At 33.1% G+C, this 18,952-nt stretch overlaps 1 pseudogene; it reads left to right on the forward strand.

Moving 5' to 3' along the window:
• The first annotated feature begins 8,148 nt into the window (after nucleotides 1–8,148).
• On the forward strand, nucleotides 8,149–15,754 carry LOC141668475 (F-box/kelch-repeat protein OR23-like; annotated as a pseudogene).
• Nucleotides 15,755–18,952: the final 3,198 nt, after the last annotated feature.

The following is an 18,952-nucleotide window of genomic DNA, read 5'->3' on the forward strand; positions in this document are numbered from 1 at the left end:
ACTCTATATCTCATAGGAGGACCTGACATTTAATACTTTTCTTCACTTTTTCTTTTGATAAGTGAGGTTTATCAGCACTTAGTACATTCATAAGATTTACCAACATCGGAACTTAACAGATAATAAGCACTATTCTAGTTTTTGACTTAGTAATAAGATACACAAAGTAAACCTAACCAAGCTCAATATCAGAATTTGCTTGTGATAAAAGATTTCCACATAAATAATTACTTCATATATGGGATCATCAGTATGTTAAGGACTACTAGGTCAGCATTTAGCACAGTTATCCTCATTGGATTGAATAGTCACAGAAACATTCATATCACTATCAGAGTTTAGAAATTCACATCAGATAACAATCAGCACTTAGGTGAATTTTAATTAAAGTACAGAATACACAAAGATAGTAATATCTATAAATGCTGATTATAAAATTGAATGTATCACAACATAAACTAAGCAGATTTAGAGAAAGAACCTAAAACCATTCCAAGTTCATTTACCAATCTAGTAAAAGTAGCTTCACACAGTGGTCTTATGAAGATATCTGCTAGTTGTTGATCTGCTGGAACAAAATGCAATTCCACTGTACCTTCATCCACATGTTCCCTTATGAAGTGGTACCTAATGCTGATATGCTTTGTCATTGAGTGCTGAACTGGATTACCTGTCATAGAAATAGCACTTTGATTATCACAGTAAATAGGGATTTTAAAATATGTTAACCTATAATCCAGTAACTGATTCTTCATCCAAAGAATCTATGCACAACAGCTTCCTGCAGCAAATTATTCTGCTTCTGCAGTTGATGTGGAAATTGTCTTCTATTTCTTGCTAAACCAAGAAACTAATCTGCCTCCTAGAAATTTGCAGCTTCCACTTGTGCTTTTCCTGTCAATTTTGCACCCTGCAAAATATGCATCTCTGTAATCAGTAATATCTAGTGAGATACCAGTATCCCTCTCCAATTTTGTTGCAGTGGCCATGTGAGTGGATGCACTTGAACAGTCTTGCATTCCAAATTTCTTCAACAAATTCCTGGTGTACATGGATTGACAAATAAAAGTTCCTTCTTCATTATGCTTGACTTGAATGCCCAGAAAATAGCTGAGTTCTCCCATCATACTCATTTGATATCTTGACTGCATTAACTTGGCAAACTTCTTACAAAGTCTGTCATTTGTAGAACCAAAAATGATATCATCAACATATATCTGCACCAAAAGTAAGTCATTTCCATGGTTGAGATAAAACAATGTTTTGTCAATAGTCCCTCTGTTAAATCCACTTTCCAGAAGAAACTGAGCTAAGGTCTCATACCATGCCTTGGATCTTGCTTAAGCCCATAAAGTGCTTTATCAATTCTGTACACATGATTAGGAAATTTTAAATCTACAAAACCTGGAGGTTGCTCAACATATACTTCTTCTTCCAATTCTCCATTAAGAAAACCACTTTTTACATCCATTTGAAACACTGTAAACTTTTTGTGAGCATAAGCCAAAAATATCCTTATGGCTTCCAATCTAGCAACTGGTGCAAATGTTTCATCATAATCAATTCCCTCATGTTGAGAATATTCTTTTGCAACCAGCCTTGCTTTATTCCTTGTAATTATGCCATCACTGTCATTTTTGTTTCTGAACACCCATTTTGTACCAACAACTGATCTATTATTTGGTCTTGGCACTAGGGTCCGCACTTTATTTCTTTCAAATTCATTTAACTCTTCCTGCATTGCTCGAACCCAATCAGCATCTTGAAGAGCTTCTTCCACTTTCTTTGTTTCAATCTGAGAAAGAAAAGAGTGATAGAAACATTCATTTGATATTGTTGTTCTAGTTCTTATACCTGCTTCAGGATCTCCAATAATCAAGTCAGGTGTATGTGCTTTAGTCCACTTCCTTGTATATGGAAGATTATCTCTAGAACTCGATGCTCCCCCATGATCCATGCTATCTCCATCAACATTTTCTAATGCTCCCCCTGAAATTATGCTCTCTGAGTTGGATCCTTCAGAATTTGAGTTTCCAGAATTATCAGAACTTGGCCCATCAGAACTTGAAAAGCCTGTTCTAGGTTATGATGCTTCTTAAGACGTGGTTAGATCTTCAATATGCTCACCCTGCACAGGTGCATTTTTCTTTGGCATAGACACCACAGTTTCAATAACATCAGAGTTTAATCCATCAGAGTTTAACCCATAAGAGTTTGCAGTATCAGGATTTAAAGAATCATAATTTAAAATTTCATTCTCAAATCTCAGTTGTTCATGATCATTGAAATCTTCAAGTCCAGTAATCTTCTTATCATCAAAAGAGACATTGATAGATTCCATGACAACCCTTGTTCTTAAATTGTAGACTCTGAAGGCTTTTGTGGATAGTGGATATCCAACAAAAATTCCTTCATCAGCTTTTAGATCAAATTTGGATAGTTGTTCAGGATGAGTCTTAAGAACAAAACACTTGCATCCAAATATATGAAAGTACTTCAGATTTGGCTTCTTTTTCTTCACTATTTCTTATGGCATCTTTCCATGCTTGTTGATAAGTGTTGCATTCTGAGTAAAACAAGCAGTCTGCACAGCTTCAGCCCAAAAATAGGTTGGTAACTTTGCTTCATCAAGCATAGTTCATGCAACTTCAATAAGAGTTCTATTCTTTCTTTCAACAACTCCATTTTGTTGTGGAGTTCCAGGAGCAGAGAATTCCTTCTTAATTCCTTGGTCTTTGCAGAACTCTTCCATGATCAAATTCTTGAACTCTGTGCCATTATCACTTCTTATGATCTTCACATAGTCTTTGACCAATTTATCCAGTTATTTGACATGATCAATCAAGATAGATGCAGTTTCACTTTTTGTGTGCAAGAAATACACCCATGTGTATCTGGTGAACTCATCCACTATGACCATAGCATATTTCTTCTTCGTAATAGACATGATATTCACTGGACCAAATAGATCAACATGTAGTAGGTGATAAGGCTCAAGAATTGAAGATTCAGTCTTGCTCTTGAATGAAGATTTTCTTTGTTTTGCCTTTTGACATGAATCACAAAGGCCATCAGGAGCAAACACTAATTTTGGCAGTCCTCTTACAAGATCTTTCTTGACAAGTTCATTTATAGTTTTAAAATTTAAATGAGAGAGTTTCTTGTGCCAATTCCAGCTTTCTTCAATTGATGCTCTACTTAATAGACAAATTGCAGAACCATCAGAACTTGTTGAAAGCTAGGCTTCATAAATGTTACCATATCTGTATCCCTTCAGAACAATTTTGCCTTTAGATTTACTTACAACTTCAAAATGTTCTTCAAAGAAATCCACATGATAACCTCTGTCACAGATTTGACTCACACTCAGCAGATTGTGTTTAAGTCCTGAGACCAGAGCTACTTTTTCAATGATGACATTCCCAAGATTGATATTGCCATATCCCAGAGTTTTTCCCATGTTGCCATCTCCATAAGAAACACATGGGTCGGCTCTCTCCACAAAGCCTGATAGCAGGGCTTTATTTCCAGTCATATGTCCTGAACATCCACTGTCCAAAACTAGGATGTTCTTCCTATTGCCCTGCAATCACAAAGACCACTAATGATTAGTTCTAAGGACCCAGACTTGCTTGGTTCCTTTGGCCTTATTAAGTTTGTTAACATTTGCAGCGGATTTAGCATCAGAGTTTATGTTAACATTTCTCATATCAGAATTTACAATGTTAGACTTTGCATCAGCACTTACACTAGAAGGAATAATACTAACTTTCTTCAAAAAAGGTGTTATTTGATAATAATCATAGTACAAACTATGATATTCCTTACAAGTATAAATGGAATGGCATAAACTACCACAATGAAAACAAGGATTTTGTGGTTTATATCTAACAGACTGACTCTTAACTCCTGATTTTGAAGGTAAGGAGTTTATATTCTTATTTTTCCTGCAAAAAGAAGCCAGATGGTTAGAATTTCCACAGTTATGACATTTCTTTCTAGGAGCATTAGGAACAGGCTTATAATTGTTACTTTTATTCACACCTTCCTTTCCATTCCTATTTTTCGTAGGTGGTTCTACCTTGTTTACATTTTTAACTTCTTTCAGCTTATGCTTATGCTGCTTCCTTGTCATTAAGCCTATGTTAATTTCAGTTGACTTATCCTGTTTTGGTTTGTCAGAAGTTAATAACTCCTTAACTTCTGATTTCTCAATTTCAGACTTTGCAGTTACAAACTTAACAGGATTTACCTTCAATTTTTATTTAACAACTATAGACTCAATTTCTACAGTTCCCTTACTGTTCTTATCATCTCCATAACCTAAGCCCTCTTTTCAGTTTCCACTATTAAGAATATCCTGAGTTGCTCTACCAGAGTGAGTCCAAGTCCTGATAATCTCTCTTTCCTTTTCTAACTCAGTTTTTAGAGATTCATTCATTTTTAGCACTTCATCCCTAACATAAAAGGCATCATCTCTATCTTTCTGAGCTTGGTGGAACTTGACTAACTCTTTTTCTAAATAGTCATTCCTCTTTTTAAAAGTAAGATTTTCAGAAGTTAATCTTTCACATGTTATAGTTTGATCTCTGTAACTAATAAACATGGTTTTAAGATGTAATCTCAACTCAGTAATATCATCAGTATGAAAGGCATAAGTAGTTTGAGGTACCTTTAACTCAGCAGTATCAGGACTGCTATCAGTATTTTCCATCAAGGTATAGTTTTCCTCATCCTTAGAATCTGAAGCATCTGACCAGCTTTTCTTCTTTGTGACAAGAGCCTTGCCTTTGTCACTCTTCCTTTTTTTGCAATCAGGATATATATGGCCTTTCTCTCCACAGTTGTAGCATTTGACATTTGAGTGATCTCCTCTGTCAGACTTTCCTCCTTTGCCTTCATATTTTCTGAAACCTTTCTTATCAAAACTTGCACCTTTCCTGGAAGACTTCTTTCCTCTCCTGAATTTCCTGTATTCGATCTTTGTGATTCCTTTTACCAATAGAGCACACAGCTTCATCATCTCTTCATCAGGGTCCATCTCAGGTAAACTTTCTGTTTCTGAGTCATCATCACTATCAGAACTTGATGACTCAGTATCATACTTTGTGATGAGAGCCTTTCCCTTTCCTTTCCTTGAGGCAACAACTTTGGGGATTTCCTCATCAGCCTTAAGAGCAACTATCTTTGACTTTCTCTCATTCCTCTTACTTCTTTGTTCCATCTCAAGTTTATGATCTTGAGCATCCCATAAATTTCATCAAGAGTTGTTTCCTCAAGAACCTAGTTGTCTCTTATTATTGTGGCCTTCAAATCCCATCTTTCAGGAAGAGCTAGCAGGAATTTAAGATTTGAATCTTCATGATCATATTCCTTGTCCACTAGTGACAGATCATTCAAGAGTTTCACAAATCTGTCATATAAACCAGTTAATGACTCATCAGGCTTTGAGTCAAAGTGCTCATACTCTTGAGTGAGTATAGTCCTCCTGTTATTCTTAATTGCATTAGTTCCCTAACACCTTGTTTCCAAAGCATCCCATATCTCCTTTGCAGTCTTGCATTGGATTACTCTGTTTGACATGACATTATCAATGGCACTATGTAGCAAGTGTCTTACCTTTGCATCCTTGGAAATCGATGCGATATCTTCAGTTGTGTAGTCACTTTTCTCCTTTGGTACAGACTTTGCTGGATGACCTGCAACTTCCACAGAGAGTTGGTTGGCATATGTGGTCCTTCATTATGCCTGTCAAGATATTCTGGATCTGTAGCTTCCAGAAACATAGCCATCTTCACTTTCAATATGGGATACTCATAAGGCTTCAGCATGGGAAACATAATAGTCTCATATCGATTGTGGGTTATGGTTTTTGGAGTTTTTTAAGTTTTGGTGGGCTTGGTTGGAGTTTCTTCTTCAGACATGATTGTTTTTGGATCTTAAACTGTTTGTGTGTTAACAGATCTGCTCTGATACCACTTGTTAGGTCTCACACACAGTAGAAGGGGTTAAATACAGTGTTTACTATAATCAAATCGAATATAAGAACTCAAGTAACAGAACACGGATTTATTCAACACAATAAATTCTGTTACAAAGAACTGTTCTCTCTCAGTGATGAATAAATTATCACGAGAGCTGCTAGGGTTACAAAGAATAATATTTTCGATTAAGATAACACACATATAGTGTAAACCCTATGCTGTGTTTATATAGACACACAGTTACAAGATAAGTTCTAATTGATATAGAGTATAATTCTGTATCCTAAAATATTTCAATCAGTATCTTTTCTTCCAAGTATTCTATTCTTCATAGAATTCTTCTTCATACATATTTCTTTCTGTTTTAGTCTCGATCTTCTTTCCTTTCAATCAGCTGCCTTCCTTATCTGAAAGTCTCCTTAAGTCCTGATATTATCTCCTGATAAATATCTTTTGATAATTTAAGTTCTGATAACTTAAGTCCTAATATCTTAAGTCCTGACTTCAGTATAAGAACTGATTACCAGTTAAGTACTCCTTTGTCCTGTTAATTAAGATCTGAAAACTAAACATAAATCATCATTAGCCATCACATCATAAATATATCTAACATCTTACTAGTATTTTCAAATCGTGTGTTATGCGTGTATATTCGATTATCAAAACTTAGGCTAAGTGATGATATTTTTGAAAGTATTATGTGTTACAAGTATACGTATTGTTGTATTGATGTATCTCTATAGTGTCAAAATGATAATTTTGAATCTCTGATTTGTGCCATGGTTTATGAAAATACCGAATAAGAACTTAGGACCGTAGTCACCGGATTGTAGTGACATCTTTCTGAAAATTTAGAACCGTTATCACGGGTTTGTAGTGATCGTGGCGTGGATTATGGGTTTTGAATTATTGTCTTATCTGTGATATGTGTATTGTGTGTATCAAATAAGAATAAGAATATGTATCGAAAGTGTTTGATCTGCATATCATATCATATAGATTACCGTTATTTGTTATATCTATACGTGTTGTTATGCCTACTAGTTGGATTGATTGTTTTCTTGTTGGGTTGTATAGCTCATTACTTACAATTTCAGGATTCGTCTATGATTCAAGTTGGCTAGATCCAGAGTTCATGTATTTAGATTTGGTGTAGATTGATTTTTTGAGTTCCGCTGTTAGCGGCGCTTTTGTAATAGTCACCATTATAATAGGAGTTTGGATAAATATATTGTATTTTGTATTAGTTTTTACTAAGATTTAATAGTCCGGAAGTGCGGGTTGTTAAAGGATTTGACCCGGGTTGTCGCAATAAGTCCTACCTTATAATTAACTCCATATTTCTTCAACACAGATTCAAAATTTGAGTAGAAAGGTCTTTTCTAAATCATCCCCTAGTAGTGAACTTGTTTGGTACTTCATCCTTCAACCAATCTTTTGCTGCATCTCGAAGAGAGAATGGAAAAAATTGCAGCTTTATCACATCATCACTAATTATAGTCAACTTTATCATATCACACTTCTTCATAAAACTCTAAAGATGATCAATAGGATTTTCAGTGGACAATCCTGTGAAAGAATCATTGAAGACAAATTGGATGAATTGAAGCTTGGTTTCAAAGGGAGTAGTCGTAACTGTTGGTATGAGAATACTGAAGAGTACGTCCTTTGTATCTGGAATACCCTTCCCATTGAGAGCTTTAGCTGGTACTACTTCATCCACAACTTCCTTGTCTTTCTTTTTTCTTCATGCACCCGCTTGTCAACTTGTTCTAGCTTCAATTTCAGGATTAAAAACAATCAGGTTTTCAATACCTGAACTTCTTGTTTAAATACAACAAGAAAACTAGAAACAAGTATCGAAGAACAAGGGAATAATAGCCAAAACACACTACTAAAACACTTAGCTAAACTAATTCAAAATTTTACTAATCTAATACCGTTTTCACTACAAGAAAAGGATCAATAGACATGACCTCATAGACATCGCTGTCATTAAGTACCAATGTTGAAAATGTTTTTAACATCGGTTTGTTCCAAAATGATGTTACAGACCTTTTTTACATCAGTTAAAAATCAAAACTAATGTCTAAACTTCTTTTTAGAAAAACACGTGGAAACATTTCCCCCTTAACAAAAATATATCCCCCCTTTGCTAAAAACATTTCCCCCCCTTAGAAATATTTCACTGCTTCTTTCTTCTCTCTCATCCGACTCTCTCCTTCATCTCTTTCTCTTTCTCGAGTCTCTCTCACTCACTCTCAGCCTTCGACATTAAAACCCTAACTTATACTACCTTAATTAGAGTTGTAGGTTTGAAACCCCTAATTTGAACCCTGGATTTCAAGTAATTGAACCCTAACTTTTAACTGAAATGGCCGATTAGCGTCATGTGTTGGTCGATTTGTGCAAAGGAGGTTAAACATTGGTCGATTTGTGGAAAGGAGGCTGAACCCTAGCTCGAATCCGCTATAATTAGTATGTGTTATTCTAATTTTTTTTCAAAATTCAATTCTCGGTTTTTAATTCTTTCTTTTTGTGAAATGGGTTGCTTGATTTTGGTTTTTAATTGTTTTATTGATGTGGGTTTTTTGTTATTTTTGTATTTGGGGTTTTAAAATTTGATGTGGGGTTATTTTAGGTGTCAATGCACTCAACAATACTGTATTGCTTTCTGATCACCTATGATTATGACATACAAGGAGAATATAGGGGTTTCTATTGAAGAAATACCATTCCTCTGTCACCAAAAATTGTAAATGACATCTACAAGCGTGGTGGGACAGTCCTTGGGACATCTCGTGGGGGGCATGATATGATGAAGATTGTTGACAGTATTCAGGATCGGGGAATTAATTAGGTTAGTGAAATATTACATTGTGTACTATCAATTGTAGTTGTCAGTGTTCATAAATAAGGGGAATAAGGGGAAAATTGTTGTGGCAGGGGGTGGGTCGAGACACACATTGTTTGGGGCTACGGGTAGTAGGATGAGTTCTGTGGAAATGTATGATATTGGGAAGGATGAATGGGTGAGGTTGGATAGATTCCCGCGGTATCGAGCTGGTTGTGTCGGATTTTTGGGTGGGAGTGGTGACGAGAAGGAGTTTTGGGTTATCAGTGGGTATGGTAAGTCCATGACTGTTTTTGGGGGTTTTCCGGTTGATGAGTATTATAGGGATGCCGTGGTGATGGAAATGAAGAATTGTGGTGGAATTGGGAGCCAGTGGAGGGAGCTTGGGGATATGTGGGAAGAAGGAGAGGGGAGACGGGAGACGGTTAGGGAGAATTGTTGTGATTGATGGTCAAGGATGGGATACGCCGGGGATTTTCATTCTTAATATGGGTGATATCTTCAGGTTGGCTTGCTTTCTTGGTTGTTTAATAATTGGAAAGATTAATTAGTGCATATATGAAATGAAATCTTAGTTGATAGTTTGTTATTTGCTATATTCTTATGGTAAATGCTTTAACCATATTTTTAATGCCACTAAACTGTCATTCTATTGCTGATTGCAACTAACTTGAACACTTTTTGTGTGGCATGATGCTGTCTAATATGTGTCTTTTAAAAGTTGTTTTTTAAACGCCTTAAATTCTTCTTGGTTGCTTTTATGAATGTGGATTATTCTTATCTACTTACTTATACAATATATCTATACTTCAAAGCTACTGTGTATTATTCCAATGCTATTTTCTGTTAATTGATAATTATAAGGATACTTTAATGATGTTTCAAGAATAGAGATGAAATGATGTTTCAAGAATAGAGATGAAGGCTTGTCAATTGTGTAGGTGTTTCCTGCAATTAAGTAATTGTCATGTTAAAGTTTTAATTGTTACTAAATGAAATTGCAATATCTTAATTTACTGAGTTATTATCATGATTCTTATTTGGCCCACCGCCAACCTTTTTTTGAAGGAAATATTTTTTACTGTAAACTAAAAATAGATGCAACCTCAGGCATTAGATGCAGTGAAACTTATTTTTCAAGTCTAATTCCGACCCTTGGTTTTAGCTTAAACTTGGACGTTATGCTTAAAAACTCTCTATTATTTAGCATCTATTTTATTTTACTGTTATCTCGTCTTTTATTTGGTACTTTTTGTGCCCGCTTGTATTTTTCTCTTGTATTTCTCTCTTGGTGTTTTTAATTTTTACTTTTTGGGGACAAGGGTCCAGAAAATGCAGGCTCTTACAATTCCAGCCCACAAGAAACCAGGTTCTTTTGTGACAGATTTCTTGTATTTTAGTGATGATAGTTTGTTTCTTTTACTTTGAAATTGCACAAGTACGACTGAAGTTATAGGGGCTAGGGGTCAATTAAGAATTGCACAAGTGCATGATAGTTACTCAATGATTAACATATTTTTTGTAATTGATATGATTTTTTGGGGTGAAGAAATTATTATTGCTATGCTTAAAAACCCATTTGTATAGTTTGTATGTCTAAATGTAATGTCAAGATTTAAGCATTACGCATTTTATATGGGAAGTACTAATAATTATTTGTCGAGACACTGTATTTCTTTAATGCAGAAACAAGATACTAGAGTGTGATCATTTTTGATCCTCCAAGTTTGTCTCTTTAGCGTTTTAGAATGTGAATTGAACTGTTATATATTATTTTTTAACTTTTCTTGTACATTCTCTTGGCACCATAAATAAATTCAAGGAAGATTATCTTTCTTCTTTTTATGTACAATCCTGGTAGAATTTGCTCTATGTAACAGAGTTGTAATTTTTGTTGGATGTTTACACTGATCTTTCCATATATATTTTGATTTGATGAATTTTAGTAACAGAGTCTTCAATTGTGCATGAAATAGAGGCTCTTGGTATTTCTAGTAATAGGCTGACAATGATCTGCTTCAACATAGAACTATCTGCATATACTGTTGTGGAATATGATGTGCTATAATGGGTTGTTGTGGAATAGTCTGCATATGATCTAGTAACAGGTTGTGGAATATGATATGCTTCAACATAGAAGACTAGTAGGAAAATTTCATTTTGACTTGATAATATTTAGATTTGAGAACTATGTTTTTGATTTTGTCAATGATGTGTATATTGGAATACTTTGTATTAGTTTGATAATAATATTAATGTTGTGATTATTTAGATGTGATTCATTTTGTTTGTTTTAGTTTTTGGTATTTTAATGTATATATATATATGTATTATATATATAATAGGTAAATATGTAACCACAGACATCAGTTAATGGCTGATGTCTTATTATGTCTAATACATCGTTTCAATTTATGAAAGCGTTGTTGTATTAGCACAGTTGGCATCGTTTCTTGTTTTTCACATCGATTACTAACCGATCTCTTAGTATATCTAATACATCGGTCATTTATCTGGAAACGATGTATAATGTTAATTTTCACATCGGTCCAGAACCGATGTGAAAAACAGTGACCTTTTACTACATCCACGTAGACATCGTTTTTTTGCATCTTTCACAACGGTCAATAACTGATATCTATTGAAATTTTTCTTGTAGTGTTTGTCCCCGGCAGCATCGCAAAAAAATTGACAAGGCTGTCGCATGCGAATCAGATAATAATATTTAACAAATCCTTCTATTTATGTAGTAGGGTAGGTTAGAGTCGATCCCACAGAGACAAAGGTATCAATCACTAGTAATTCTTGAATCAATATAAGCAAGCAAGTTACATAATAAATATTGGGAGATTATTTAACTAAAATTATACTAAAAGAATTATGTTTTATTAATCAAATAACTAAAAACATCCAGAGTTAAGTATCTCCACTAGCATGAATCAATGTAATTATGATTTCATGCCGCAAATCAATCATATACTACTCAAGAGGAAAAACGCGCCCTATAGACTACTAATAACCTCTTTCAAGTATTAATGGCTTCTTCTAAATATAATAAAACTTATTTTCATGGTATCATGCAATTTAGAGACACTAAACACAACACCCTAACTTCCTAACAACAACCATCTAAGTTCATTAATAAATAGATATTGGGTTCAAACAATACAGATAATCACGTCTGACATGTAATTGTTAACATAGCATAACTCAATAAGCAAGAGCATGCATTAAAACCAAATTGGGAGATTGGAAAAATTATACATCAATCATAATCAGGGTTCAAATTAACCCTAAATTAATAATCTACTCACTAATAACCATATTAACAAAATATATAATAAAGAAAATCATATTAACAAAACATATAATAAAAAAAAGTAATCTCTAACCCCCTGTATATGTCTATCTATATCTGTATATATATATATATATCCCTATTTGTTTATAATTAAGGTATACAAGTTATTTCACAAACTGATTATGTTTGTAAGTAAATTTTCTAGTTGACTTTTCTTCAGTAATTCTGAGCCGCTCGATTTGTAATTTGATACATGGACCACTTTAGAATGAAAGATAATTATGTTATCTTCGCGTGGGCTATTAAATCGTCCCGTTCTAAATTCTGGAACTCAAGTAAGCAGATGTAGACCAAAAATCCGAACTTCCTTACAAAAAATCTCCAAAATTAAGCTCTTTTTCTCCAATCCATCCAAGTTTAAGATTTTCGTGCCTCCTACAATAAAATATTAAAATCTAATTAATAAAAATCCAAACCAATGCGAAATATAACAAGTTTGAGGAATAAAACCATGTAAAATATATATAGATATATATGTACCAATATAACATCTCGCACTTGACATATATATCATATATTATCTATGACTCTCACCTTTTGTGTAGTCTACAATCAATCATCCAATTTTTTAGTCGGAGTAGTATTCTAACTTTCACCAATCCCACCTTCTCCAAGTTCTACAAGAATCAAAATTAATCAAGATCAATTACTTCTCAAATACTTATCATGACTCCCAATTTTCGCAATACATGTAATTACTAAATCTATCTTTATACGCATTCTAAATAATTTTTATGACACACTTAATGTTATCACAACTTATTCAAATCCAATCAAACTAAAAGCCACTCATTTGGCATCTTTTCCAAACACTCCGAGTGATCATCACTTTCGGTTAGTTTTGCATGTGTCACCATTATTCGTTTAAAATAACATTTTACATGTCATGAACTAAACATCCAAAGTTCCATCAAAATAACGGTTTGATAAATATATTGTTTTCATGAAAGGTGAGAATGTACATCGCATTATCACTTTTTCCTTTCCAACACAATTAAATTTCACTGTTACAACTTCAACTCCACCAAAATTAAGTTGGTGTCCGAAAATTGAATTTGTATCATCAATATTACCTCTGATGCTTACACGATAATAACCAATAAATTCAGACATGTCGGCCTAATAACCCATTTATATAACATGCTATTCAAATAATTGATCATGGCTATTCAAATAATTGATCATGTTCTTCTTTATAATCTCTTGATGGCCTTATTCAAAAACCGTTCTCACAATTTACTCACAATAATTATACTACACCATAAGTGGGCTACTCCAATGCTTTTTCAAAAGAGTTGCAAGCACTTCATTGTTGTAACTCATAAATCTGATGTCTATTGTAACACCGTGAAACTGGTGTTACAATGGTCGTTAACTTGGTGTTAGATGAATGTGACACTGTTACACAACATGTAACACTAGGTATTATATTAATTTTTTAAAATTAAATTAAATATATTAACATAAAATTATATTTTGAATTTTATTATGGATTAAACATTACTATAAAATATTAGATTTAATTTTATAAATTTTTTAAAACTATTACATTTTATATCAAAATTAAATAATAATATGTAAAATTAATAAAAAAAACATTTTTTTACTTATATCAATAAATAATTAGTTAATTTCTAAATTAAAAATAAAATGGAATTGTAGTTCCCGAGGTGAAAATGTGTGGGCGGTAGTTTCCCCCCAATTGTAAATAGTCTAAGTAAAAAACACACAAACACACAAACAACTACAGATATCTCTCCTTTTCTCTCGACTCACACATCTCTCTTCCTCTCTCAATCCACTTTCTTCTTAGATTCAAATTTGAATTCAAGCATGGATTAGAGGTACTTGAATACATAAACACACACATACACTCTTCGATTTAGTTAGTAACACGTCGATTTTTCTCTTGTAGGTAATTAGGGTTTTTTGAATTGGGGCTTCTTCGATTAGATGGTAATGAATCTTTTATTTTCATTTTTTTCTTATTGCATTTAGTTGTATATCTTGTATAAACTGTTTTACTAACAGTTTATATCTTGTATTTTGGGGGATTGATGTTTTTAGGGGATTAAAGTGGTTCACGTTTTTAAAGCTTTGATTAAGGTAAAATCTTTCACTAAGTTTATGTCTTTATATATTTATATATATTTGTGTTAATTTTTTTTGTATTTGTTCGATTGGGTTTATTTTATGTTCTATTGAGTTTTTTTAATGTTCGATTGGGTAAAAAACTTTCACTGGATTTATGCATGATGTTTGGTTAATTTAATGATATGATATGCTATGATATTTGTAAATTATGTGGTTGTCTTTTGTGTTATAATTTTAATATGTAAATATTGTGGTTGCCATGTGTCGTGATATGCTATGAACAAATGTGTACATATCATAACTGTTTTTGTAAATTACTTATTAGATAGCCATTTGCTATGGTATGACTCCCTTGGTTTTTCTGTTTATGTATTAAAATACCACTAGATTTTAGAAATGGAAATTGATTATGATAATAAAAAGTGGATAGGACTTCCAAGATACGACGAAGAATAAGGGGATAAAAGGTTTTGTTGAGAAGGCATTTATCCTTTTTTCTGTTGGTGATGAAGTAAATTGCCCCCGTAAAGATTGTGATGATCGTAAGTGGCATCGGGTAGATTTAATTTATGATCATCTAATTTGCAGGAGATCTTCTCTATCACATGTCCAATGGATTTATAGCATTTCAGGAGCCAAAATAAGAAATAGGACCGATTTTGAGGACTATGCAGCATGGACTGGTTTTGGGGATAATTTACAAGAGATGTTCGATTGTACGGTTATGAGGTTTCACAATGTAGAAGTAGGACTAAATGCAGAGGCTAAAAAATCAGAACCTCTGTAGTTTGATAATGATGTATTTTAGTTAAATAAGGACAAATCAGAACTACGGTAGTTCTTAACTTTCTAAATTAGTTGCCTTAATTTTATGTCCCAACATGGTTGATGTGTCCTAATTAGTTTCCTTACTTTATTGCTTTATATTTGATGTTGCTTTATTTAATTAGTTGATGTTATTTTATGTTGTGATATAATTGCTTGGCTTGGTTTAATTTAGGGCTAGTAGTTACTGCTGGAGAAAATATGGCGATTTATTTAAAATATTTAAACTTGTTACAAACCATATAGTGTATGAATTTTTCCTTGAAACTAATCTCTTTTTTATAATATTATATTTGCAGTTCAAGCTTTGATGTGTATTAAAGCTGCTTTGAAGGATCCTCATGGTGTTTTAGCAAAGTGGGACTCAGATGCAGCCGATCCATGTAGTTAGGCAATGGGTACTTGTTCACCTGATTATCTAGTCATTGGCCTGAATGTTCTTGCTTATGCTCGCTTTCAGTTTCATGAAATTCACTGTGCTTAACTTTCAATAGCCAATCGAAGTAGTACTGTCTATAATAGATTTGCAATTTATTGAACTAAACTTCTCAATAGCCAATTTAAGTTGTAGTCCCTTAAATGAAAGTTCCATATAAAGATTCTTTTTTATTAAATTTGAATGTGTTCTTTTTCTTTCCTCGAGTTTAATTGACAAGAAACTTTGCTTGTCGAAAACAAAACTAGTTTTCACCTTTTAGTATATAGTATAGAATTCATCATTCATTTAGTGCAACAGATTGTGTAAATGGGAATTTACACTACAACAAAAAGGACTAAAATCCACCACCAAATATCGGTGGAATTTAGATATAATCGACCATATCCGGTCGATTTTAGTATAAAATCCACCGAATCTTTGATCGTTTTTATAAAATTTAAAATTTGAAATTCAAAATTTTGTGAAATTTTAAATCTCCCGCTCCTGAATAAATTACACCAAAATCGGTCGATTTTAACATAAAATGTTCGGAAAAAAAAAACAATTCTGAGCGTGAAGAACATGGTTCTCTGTTGCAGGTGCAGACTGAGTTAACTCAGTCCGGTTTAAACACAGATCATTCACATTACAGCGTATTCAGACTGAGTTAACCCAGTAGAAGCACGGTACACATATTAAGTATAATTCTTATGCTCCAACAACTTCTCTGTCTCCTCCAACAACTTCTGTGTCTCCTTCTACCATTATTTCCTCGACTTGTTTCCTCAGCTAGTCTCTCGAGCTTCACACCAACATCCTCAGAGTAGTCACCATGAACCTATACAACTAATCACATATCATTACACCAATATTTTAGCAAATTAGTGATGTGAATTTTATCAACTATTACAAAGCACATACCTCCGTTAATTTGCCAATGTGAAATTTAGGTGCTTTTACGATTTTTACTTTGTGAATAAAAATATTTTGAGGAGGGAAAATGCTTTGAGTTGCCTTCTCAATCTCTCTGCCAATAGACTCTGGGATGAACTTAGCCACCAATTCCTTAAGATCACAAGAGCTCGCCTGATTTCTCATGATTTCAACCATCTTGCGGCTAATCTGGGGGTAACACATTTCAATTCTTTCATTACTACTTTCATTACTTTCACACATTCAAACTTATTTACATCAACATAGTATTTTATGAAGCAGAAGTGTTATGATTAAAATAAAGTTGACATAAAAGCCACTGAATTCGGTTATTTTTGTTGCTTTCAATTTTTGAAATTTTTGGAGGGAAATTTCCCGCCTATTATTATTGAATTCGATAAAAATAAAAGCATAACCAATATTACACTGATTAAAAGCGACCGCCTATAAATTTCACCAATTAAAAGCGACCGAATTTAAATTTCACCGCACGCACATGGTGGATTTTATTCATTCGTCAACGAAAATTCTAGTTGACTTTAAATTCAACCGAAATCGGTGGAATTTAACGATGTCTTTTAGTTGGTGGATTTTAGTAATTTTTGTTGTAGTGTTTAGTATAATAAGATTAAATAGTCTTTCGTTAGGATTTTCTGTAGACGAACTCCAAGCAAAAGTTTATCTAGTATTCTTTCACCAAGCATTGGTAACTTGACAAATCTTTAGTCAGTGTAAGTGGCCAATCACAAACAAAAAAGAACATTAAAGTTTCAACATGTACGTTCATGTTCTAGAAATTACTATTACAACTTGTTTTTTTAGTAAATATTGTAGGCTATTTCAAGATAACAATATATCAGGGCCACTTCCATCTGAACTTGGCGAATTATCTAAACTCCAGACACTAGATCTTTCTGATATTCTCTTTGTCGGTGATATTCCTTCTTTGTTGTCCAACCTTGCAAGTCTACAATATCTGTAAGAACTAAACTTTTGTACTTCAGTAATCACTTTTCATGCAACGGACCATTAATGATGGTTTTTTGCACTGAAAAATAGGCCGTTAAATAATAACAACCTCTCTCGAGCAATTTCTTTATCTATGGCTAATATGACCCAACTCACCTTTTTGTAAGTTTGTTTAATGCTACTTATTTTTCTATAAAGATCTGACTTTTCTAATGGCTATTTATATGTTATATTCCACGGACCTGTGATTCACATATTAAGTTTGCTGATTATTTAAATGCTACTTATTTTTCTATAAAGATCTGACTTTTCTAATGGCTATTTATATGTTATATTCCAGGTCCCTGTGATTCACATATCCTATATATATGTGATTCACATGTCCATTTTTGATCGATACCATGTTTATATTGTGACATTGTTCTATATTTAATTTCAATTTCCTTTTTTTCTTGTCTTATGCTGTTTTCTAATGTCTTGTTTGTTAGGATTCTTTTTTGGATGACAAATCCAAAATTCTTCTTTTATTGAGTGTAAGTCCAAATCCTAAAGATGTGCATAAAATCACTTCGAATCTTGGGAAGCAGGCTGCACTCAACCTGTTCTCTGCGGATCTGGTGGCATGGCATTTGGAAAGAAGCAGAATGTATTAGAAATGTTATGTGAATGTAGTCAAAAAGTTTGATTATAATGCTATAGGAATTGTTCATAACATAGCATATTTATGACTGGAATTGTTGTCTAAACATATGATTATTTCAAATTTTATAAAATTAACTTTTGCACTTATTCTGGTGTAATATTTTTATATATTATAGTCTTACAATAATAAAACCTACTATTGCACAATAAAAACACACTAGTGTTACATTACACCAGTAGAGTGTTATATGAGATTATGTGGGTCGCATATGTGGGTCCTGTGGACCAACAATGGGAACCAAATCTGCAAAATAATTTCAACATAATATAACATTTATAATCTGTTATAATTGTTATTACAATGCTACATTGGCGGCCTATTGTAATATTTTTCTTCCTGTTATAGTTGATAGCTAAAGTGTTACAATAGGGGGTCTGATGTAATGCTTGTAAGTGTAACGCCTCCTAGTGTTATAATAGACCAATTGTAATACTTTTTGGGTCTATTGTAATAGTAGAAAGTCATTGCGCCAGTCAACTTATGGCGTAGTGTTACAAAACATGTCAAATTAATCGATTACAAAAAAATATTAAAATTTCGAATATTTGCATATGTCACACATTTATTATTTACCCATTTTATGTTAATAATTTTTCATCATTCCTAATGGGATTGGTGTCTGACTACAATTCTGCATCCTAAAATGATTAAGAATTTGATTCAAATATTTTTCCTATTGTAAACTCGATATTTTAATATATTATATCCCTTAAAATATAGACACAATTGTCTAATTCAAAAAAACTTTTGAAACAAACTTCCACCTTTTGTCAAAGTACAGTCACAACCATCTAATTCTTTCATGACATTA

This window comes from Apium graveolens, chromosome 6 (genome assembly GCF_009905375.1).
Source record: "Apium graveolens cultivar Ventura chromosome 6, ASM990537v1, whole genome shotgun sequence".
Lineage (NCBI taxonomy): Eukaryota > Viridiplantae > Streptophyta > Magnoliopsida > Apiales > Apiaceae > Apium > Apium graveolens.